General features: G+C 33.9%; 1 non-coding gene across 1 annotated transcript; it reads right to left on the bottom strand.

Annotated features, from left to right (window-relative positions):
- Positions 1–5,984: 5,984 nt before the first annotated feature.
- Positions 5,985–6,090, bottom strand: LOC124889883. Its single transcript, XR_007048796.1, has one exon. It is a non-coding gene; the product is annotated as a small nucleolar RNA R71 (small nucleolar RNA).
- Between the last annotated feature and the right edge of the window lie 2,938 nt (positions 6,091–9,028).

The following is a 9,028-nucleotide window of genomic DNA, read 5'->3' as shown; positions in this document are numbered from 1 at the left end:
TTTGTATAACTAATGTGTTTTCTATTTTTTAGGTAACTTCTTTGCCACAATGGATACCATTTTGGCCTACCTTGATGCTATTGCCCAAGAAATAGCTAAGGCGAATGCAGGTCTTGACAAATTGCGCTTGGATATGTCTACTATACTTGAGAGGTTGGATCGAGTGGAGAGTCAAAGGAATTCTCGTGATTCTTCTTTTGAAGATTTACCTCAAGCAATAAATCCTCCGAGACCACCACCAAATGACATAGACATAACCCAAGCCACCAAATGTCCTCCAACCTGAGATCTACATAGGTCGATCCCTCCTCTATTCGATCAAGTCCAACAAAAAGGACTTGGATGCCAAATCTCTCCCATCCAAGCTCCACAACCGAAGCTCCACTTTACCAAATCAATCCTCTCAACCAAAACTCCACTTCACCAAAGTCGATATGTCCATGTAGAGGAGAATGGTAGAAAGAAACATGATGGGTATGGAGTCTACGACGATGCTTGTATGATGGTAGGAGACTTGTTTCGAATGAGATTGAAGGCAAGGCTCAAGATGGAGAGGAAATCGAGATTCAAAATGAAGATGTTGGCCAAGACTTGTGTTAATATTTTGCGGACTATTTTCAGTGGTTTATTTTAAAGTGGCCTATTGAACGAGGTGAAGCCGTGAATTTGTGGGCAAATACCTCTCAAGATGGAGAGGATGATACGGGAATAATCACAGATATGGACTTATGGGAGTGCTTTTTAGGTCCGAGATTTGGTATGTACAATTGAAGTGTAAAAGGGAACCTAAGTGCACTAAAAATCAGCCAACATATTACACTTGATAGGAACCTAAGTCTTAAGGGGCCTTTTGGTCTTTTTGTATTTTATTTGTAACCTAGTATTTGGGGCTAAATTTAAACCTAATCTATCCTTAGTTGTCTTTATTTATGATTCAGAGAGAAATGTGCATTTTCAGTCTTTGGATATTGTACTAGATGCTATTGCAGTGTGTCTCTAGGTTTTGGGACATATGACATTTCTTTTAGACTTTTGGTATTATTGTACTTGTATTGATATGACTTTGTTCTAGAAGTCTCGCATTGGATTATGTTATCGTTGATTTTTTTTTTCCTTTATCAGTTTGGATGACTAGCTAACTTATTAAGGTTAGGCCACGATAAGTGCGATCATGATTCTTTTTTGGGATATGACAATATATATTTATATATATATATATATATATATATATATATATATATATATATATGTCATAGGAGCCCGTGCTAGCACTAGCCCAATATATATTACTTTCTTGTCTCAATTTATGTGATACATATAGAATTAGATTGTCAATCATACTTTTTTTTTATCTGTTTAGATATTTAAGTGTTTAATTATTGTAATTTATATTTTTTCTATAATATTTAAATAATATATGTTACTCTCCTTACTAGATTTTTGTGGCACTAATACAATTTCAATATTCAAATTGATATCTTAAATATTATAATTTATAATACTTTTCTTCTATTCCAATTTAAGTGGCACTGAAATAATTTCAAGCGTCAGTCAAATTATTTTGTCTTTTAAATATTTTAAGGTGTTAATAATTGTGATTTATAGTAATTTTATATAATTGTTAAAAAATATATAACAAATAAAAATAAAATTAAAATAAACAAATTAAAATAGGGAAAAAACAAATAGGAGTCAAAGAAATGGACAATGAAATTGTGTTAAAGTAGGCATATTGACCTGTTGCCTACTTTTGCACAATTTTATTAGCTCTTTCCCCTTTATATGGATGTATGTGTGTGTGTGTATATACATATGTGTGCATGTATGCGCGTGTGTATATATATATTTGTTAGACTGTCATTTTCTTGTAAAAAAATAAAAATGACATGTTTTTATATTTTTTCCTTTTTACTCCATGTCATCAATAAGGATTGAAAATAATTCAATATAAAGTTATTTGGGGGGGGGGGGTAAATAACTATCCATGGAGATAAAGGACTAATGTAAATTGTATGGATAAATTTAAGGGTGATTTAATGTCTTTTCTCTGAAAATAATATATATTATGGCTCCATTACTATGGCAGTAAGTAGTCATGTGACGCCTTAACTTTTTTGATGGTTAAAGAGTGCTTAGAATGATCCTTAGGACCCTAGTATTAAAGATAGATCACCTAAGATAGGGTTTAGTTGGGTTAGAGATGTTTTTAGACATAGATGAGGGCTTTGCATTGCAAAATGGGTGCTTTGAAATGGGATACTGGTTTTGTTCCGTGCCGGAGTCCGCACTGCTAACCTCCACCATCATCCCAGGAGTCGAGCAACAAACCTCCTGGTCCTTGATTGTTGTCACATCACTAACCCCCTCCCCGTTCTTCAAATTGCTCATTTGTTAACATATTTTAAGGGCATGGATGTTTTTTCACACTTCTAAGTCGTTCCCAAACGCTTTATGGACGTGTATAGGGTCTCAAAGATAATTTAAATCATCAAATAGGCATTTAGTTTCCATTCTCTTGTCAGTTAACAAATATATTCTCCTCTACAGTGTGAAGATATAAGGAAATAGATTTCTCTCAAGAATTCACCTTCCAAAACTTCAAGAAGTCAAGAAATTTAGGTATTTGGGGTTTGAAAAAGGATAACCTTTCATCCTTGTGCCTAGAAACTTTGTTTTTAAAGTTGAATTTATGTGATTTTAATTAGGGTTCATACCCAATTTCCATATTCTTGAAATTATGATATTTTCATGTGATTTAAAGTTCAGTTAGCATAAGAATTTATCTTTACTCATGTTTTTACTTATATGATTGTTATTATGAAATGAATTTTAGTATTTTGACATGAATTTCTATGAGATAGTGAATACATATTAATTTCATCATGATTCAGTAATTTTACAAATAAGAGAATATGAATTTATCATGATTCTCTCAGTTTACAAGAAATTCAGAATTACTATTTCAGATTGATACAACATGATTCAGATTTTAGTTTTGATCTTATGATCTAAAACTTGATACGAAATCCACAAAGATATTTATGAGTATGATTTTTTAACAGAAGTATGATTGGTTTTCATATTTATAAACCCAAATGCTTTTTTAAGGTGAATTTTGTCAGTATGAGCATACAGTATATATATCTGAGAATAATATTTAGCAGTGAGGGGGAATGTGGGTTCAACACATCCTATTCTCTAGAAAATACGTGCCACCGTAGGTTTAGGGGCCTCGACAATAAGTGTTCCCCTTGTCCAATATGGGCTCATTTTAGTGATCACTCCAGTTCAGTTTAGGTTATACTTGATATCAAGGATAGAAAAGTCCTCCTCAATGTGGGTTAGATGTTGGACTCCATGCTAACTCACATTGTTTATGTCTGTTATGAGAATCCCCCACAGAAAAATAGTATTTTAAAAACAATGTATAAAGACTCACTATTTTGTTCAAAGATATTTTTATGAGTTATTCCTTATGAGGATTAAGCTTTTAGTTTCACCTATTATAAAGGTGAGTCCTTTTACACTTACATTAAATTTTGATTCAATTCTACTTATGCACTCACCCAATATACTCAGTACATTACAGAGGTATTGACCCATATATATGTCTCTGTGATACACTTTTTTATAATGTAGGTTATGTTGTTCGTCCCCAAAAATACGATTGACCGCGGGCACCATTTCCTACACTCAAAAACTTGGTAAGTCGTCTTAGTTCGAGGGCCTATTTTATGATTATCTCATATATTTAGTGCAACTATTTTGATATTTATCTTTCAGTTTGGGTCATCTGGGGGTCTATCCCAGTGGATTTTTAGTCCATTATTAGAGACTTCTCAATACTAGTCAAACTATGTTCATTCAGTGTTTTGTTTTCATATATTTAAAGGTTTCTAAGTTCAAAGTTCGTACCAAATATTATGTACCTATTTGAATTTTGTTTTAAGATCTCTTCAATTTCTGCTCAGGTTTTCAGTTTACATTTATGAGAATCTAGTGTTGACTAGATATCATGGGTTATATTAGACTATTCATAGTTTTATGCACTGCGTGACATCCTATAAGGGGCAAAATTGTCACTCATTTACATCCTAATTCTTGCACACTACAATGATTTAATTGTATACATGAGACTAATTCTCTATTTAAATGCATTAACATCAAGTTTTTATGATCTTGTAGGAAATATGAAAATGAATTAAGATCAAGCTAGAAGAAAGACAAAGTGGGCGAGAGGAGCAAAAGCTGAAGATTAGATGACCCTCAGGTTTCGTGAACGCACTCCGACGCTCACGATCATGATCGAAAGTCAAGTCCAACTTCGTAAATTGTAATATGACTACCGCTATCAAGGGATTCACGAACGCGATCAAGAGATGGTGATTGTGGTAGAGTAGAAAAGTTACAAGGGAAGAAATAGAATTTCATAGAGCTAGATCAAAAAGGACAAAATGGCAAAAACCATTTCACATTTGGGCATCTAATTTTTCAGTTTTGGAGAAGAATAAAACACTTTACTTTTTAGTTAAGAATAATTTGTTAAGTGGATTCAAAGATATTTTGGTTGTAAATTGAGATTGAAGTTTGGGTTTACTCTTATTTGGATTATTATGGATCAAGTGAATGCAAATTTGTGTATAATTCCTATCGTTAATTTCATGAGTAACTAATCTTATATCTTGGGGTTATGTTTTATTAGGTAGTGAATTATGTATGGGTGTTGATTGTTGATCCAAATAATTGGTTAATTGTTGTGGGTTTTGCTCTTAATCTAGTTGAATTGAGAAAATTGGGTGAAAACCCCAATAGCCTTGGATCCCATATCATCCTTCAAAGAGGGGTGTGGGTGAAGAGTGACTGCAAACAACACCTTGAAATAGCTTGTTTATTAGCACTATCTTAGAAATAAGGGTGTTAAGTGAATTGGCTATGTTCATAAGAATCATCTTAGAAATAAGGATGCTAAGTCTAGGTTATGGATTAATAAGCTTGTCACTCTCATAAGTTGTTCGAAAGAATCCATGATAGAAATTTAGTGTTTTATCAAAAGATTAACACTAAGACCTTAAATCTAACCTACCCAAAACCATTAGCCAAACATGGGCTAACTCTTGATTGCCTATGCATGAATACTACTTAGGAGAACATAACCCCAAGATCACTCTTAATTTGTCAAATTTAACAATTGATCGACTTCATATTATGGTAATTTGGTGATTGTGTTCAATAACTTTCAACATTCAAACCCTTCAAATTTACTTTCATGTTTTGCTTTAGTTTTACATTATGGGTTAACACATAGTTAACTCTCAATGCACGTAGGTGTTGAAAGCTAGCTTGTACTCCTTGAGGATTCGACCCCAAATCATGTTGGGTATATATTGACAACGACTGCCTTGCATCGAAATAATGGTGTAAGTTAAGCATTATCAAAAATGGCTTAATTACCGAGAAGTTAAGCTTAGTTTTCACTATCATGGTGTTGTTAGTGAACTTGGGTTAGTCATAGAGCTTTTATTTACCTCGTTTGTTGTTTTTGTTCTTTCGTTAGGTGATTTCATAGTAATCAATAAATCATGAGCCACAATAGGAGCAATGAAGACTTATTTGATAGTCACCTTGAAGATGAGGATCATCTTAATGATGTGGGGTGTGCACATGCAATCTGCATCTCACCAACCAAGGGAAATAGGCTATTCCATATCACAAGTGTGATGCTCTACATATTACAAATGAATGGTCTATTTGGGGGTCAAGCACATAAAAATGCAAACCTACTACTGAAAAACTTCATTGAGGTGTGAGCCCCATTTGATATTGCCCATATTACTCAAGAGTCTATCCGATTGAGGCTTTTCTATTCTCCTTAATGGGTGAAGTAATTTTGTGGTTATGATATCTACACGTTGGGTCTATTACATCTTGGGTAAAAATTATGGAGGCCCTTTTGGATAAATATTTTCCTCTATCTAGAATGCTATAACTAAGAGACGAAATAACAATTTTTTATCAACTTAGTGGTGAGCCCTTATATGAGGTATGGTAAAGGTTCAATGACAAACACATGCAATGCCCAAACCATGAAGTGCCAGAGAACATTTTTTTCCAAATATTTTATAGGGCATTGGACCAACTAAATAAGATGATGGTAGATAATGCATTGGGTGGTTCTCTTGTGAAGTTGTCATCTGGTGTTGCGGCAAATCTACTTAAGCAAGTCACTAAGAAAAATAGGGGATAGCACACTCGAGATTCCCAAGTAGCCATAGGGTCCCCTAGCACATCTTATATCAACAAAGAACAAAGAAAGAAGGACTAGGAAAGATATGAAAATATGGCCAAAGTAATGAACGAATTAGATCTCCTCACCAAGCACGTCATAGGAGCACCTTCTAAACTGGTTAATGTCACTGCCTCTGTAGGTTTCAAAAGTTATGATGATTATGAAGCTAAGACACCTGATGAAAAGATAAGGTTCTTGGTGAACTAACCTAAGGGTTCTCGCCCTGCCTATCAAAGACATGGTTGGAATCAAGGTTAGAAAGATATAGATTGGGTATTGATTGGCGCCATAGAAAGAGGGATAGAAATTGAGATTAGAGAGACGAGGAGAGAAGATATGTTAGATATGTTCCCCCTCATGATCAAGTTAAGGACAAAGAACCAAGCTTGATAGATCCAGAAAATTCAAAACCGAGGATGTCCTTGCCCAAATTTTAATACATGTTGAAGGCACCAACAAAATGTTAAGGGAAATGAAAAGTGACTTCTCTTTATTAAACCAAACAGTTATATCTCAGTTGGCTTTTATCAATAAATTGGAGATACAAGTGGGCCAAATTTCAACCCATCTCTATGCTAGCTTAAAAGAAGGTCTACCAAGTGACACAGTGGTCAAACATAAGAAAAATGCCTATGTTATGGCAATCGACACTAGAAGTGGTAGAAATCTTGGTGAAAATGTGGTTGAGATTGATGAAAAGTCTCTTGTTGAACAAGAAAGTGCAAAGAGGAAGTGTTCAAACATACCAAGTTATAGAGCTCCAAAGTCTCATGAAGTAGATGATGAGTAACCAATGATAGTTGGGAAAAATGGTGATGAAGAGGAGACTCTCATAGTGATTGATAGTGAGGAGTAAAAGGTGGACGAACCTAAAAGCGTCCCACTGCCTCCAATAAAAATTTCTCTACCCTTTTCGCAAAGATTAAAGAAGAAAGACGAATCCTAAGTTCAAAAAATTCCTCACAGAACTTAGCAACCTCTCAATTAATATTCCATTGTTAGAAGCTCTTTCTCATGACCCAAGCCGAGGCCCTAGTCGTGACGGGCATTCTAAAGCATGAAGGCCCATCGCCCTTCTCTATCTGATAATCATACACACTTTCATATAATATAAAGTAAAATATGGAAATATAAAATAATATGGAGTCATGGTCAATATCATAATTCAATTAAACAATCTAAAAAGGAAACCATAAACCTCTAACAATGTCTAACATCAGTCTGCAAAATCACTAACAATCAAAAATGAAATTTTTTTGAAAACTAGGACAAGGAACCCAGTCAGACCATGAATCAAAATAAAATAACAATAACAAGTTTCATAACCAGGCATTCCAAAGTAAGGGAGGCTCGCCAGCTGAAAACTTTTATCCAGTTAATCTACTGCTTAACGGGACCCCAGGACTGTGTCCCAGAATCCTGGAATATAGAGGGTTAACACAGATGTACTGGTACTCAGAGCAATTTATAAAATGTTATGCATGAAATAACTTAAAACATATGGACAGTTTTCAAATGATCTCAAAAAAATTAGGTCGATGAAATTTTCATTCTTTGTATTACTTATGAACTAAGTGATACACCCAATATTTCTTAAAGTATCCCACAGCTATATGGGATCCTCCTTGACTCAGTGGCCAAGATTCAAACTTGAGTTTGCCACAAGAGTTGGAGTTTCCAATTCTTATTCTGATACGCCACAGGGCACTAGGCCAACATATAATAATAATATACCCGTATCAGCGAAACACGATTTCGGACAATTAATCGAGTGGCCCATGCCTACTCTGAGTAACCACCTAATTCTCTTAGTTCCTATTTTTATCCTGTTCCAAACATGCATCTTTCTGAATTCAAAATCTGAAATCTATATTCTGTTATGACTTTTACCATGGCCTTATCTGATTTGGTCTCGACATACCAAGACTTGCAAGTCATGCTTCAGAGCCATAAAATATCATATCATAGAATCTTCTTCCAAAACATAAAGTTTGGACCACCATACTTCAAACAATTCAAGAATATTTAGACTTCAAAACATTTATCAAGTTATGCAAAGATTACTCTTTTCCGCATTTCTACAAACATGTAGTAGTCATGAAATTTGTGACAAAACATGCAATATTCTTAGTAAACATCTTTAACCTTTAATACCAAGTAAAAACCCCTCTCTTCAATTAAAATCCATAATCCAGTCAAAAAAAAAATCAAGACATTTGTATCCTGCTTCTAACAATGCATTTTGAATAAATCATAACTTACGAAAACAAGAAACTTGTAAACAGGAGAGGAATTTTTAATAGCTCATGCTCTCATTTGATCATTCAAACTCAACAAACACATACATATATATACTTATACATGATTATAAATCAAATTTGGGGGAAAATCGTCAAGACCAAAATAATAATATTAGTAAAGAATTCATAAAGCCAAATTGTAACATGAATTCCAAAACCCCTTCATGAATTCATGATTTCAAAATATTTAAATGTTGTTCAGACGGTTTTCTTATGCTCATGTAGTTTAGGAAAACTCCACGTACCTTAATTGCGAAGAATTACAAAGAAATTTTGAAAATACCTGACATTTAAGCTTTATTGCCCAAACCCTAGTTGTTTTCTCCTCTTGTGTTCTTGAAAGATGAATTAGGGATCTTGAGAGAGTTAAAATGTTACTAAGAGGCTTAATTTTTCTTAAGGATAATTAGGGAAGGAATTTGGGTGAGGGAATATGAATAAA

This window comes from Capsicum annuum, chromosome 12 (assembly GCF_002878395.1).
Source record: "Capsicum annuum cultivar UCD-10X-F1 chromosome 12, UCD10Xv1.1, whole genome shotgun sequence".
Taxonomy (NCBI): Eukaryota; Viridiplantae; Streptophyta; class Magnoliopsida; order Solanales; family Solanaceae; genus Capsicum; species Capsicum annuum.
This window is presented reverse-complemented; position numbering and strand designations above follow the sequence as displayed.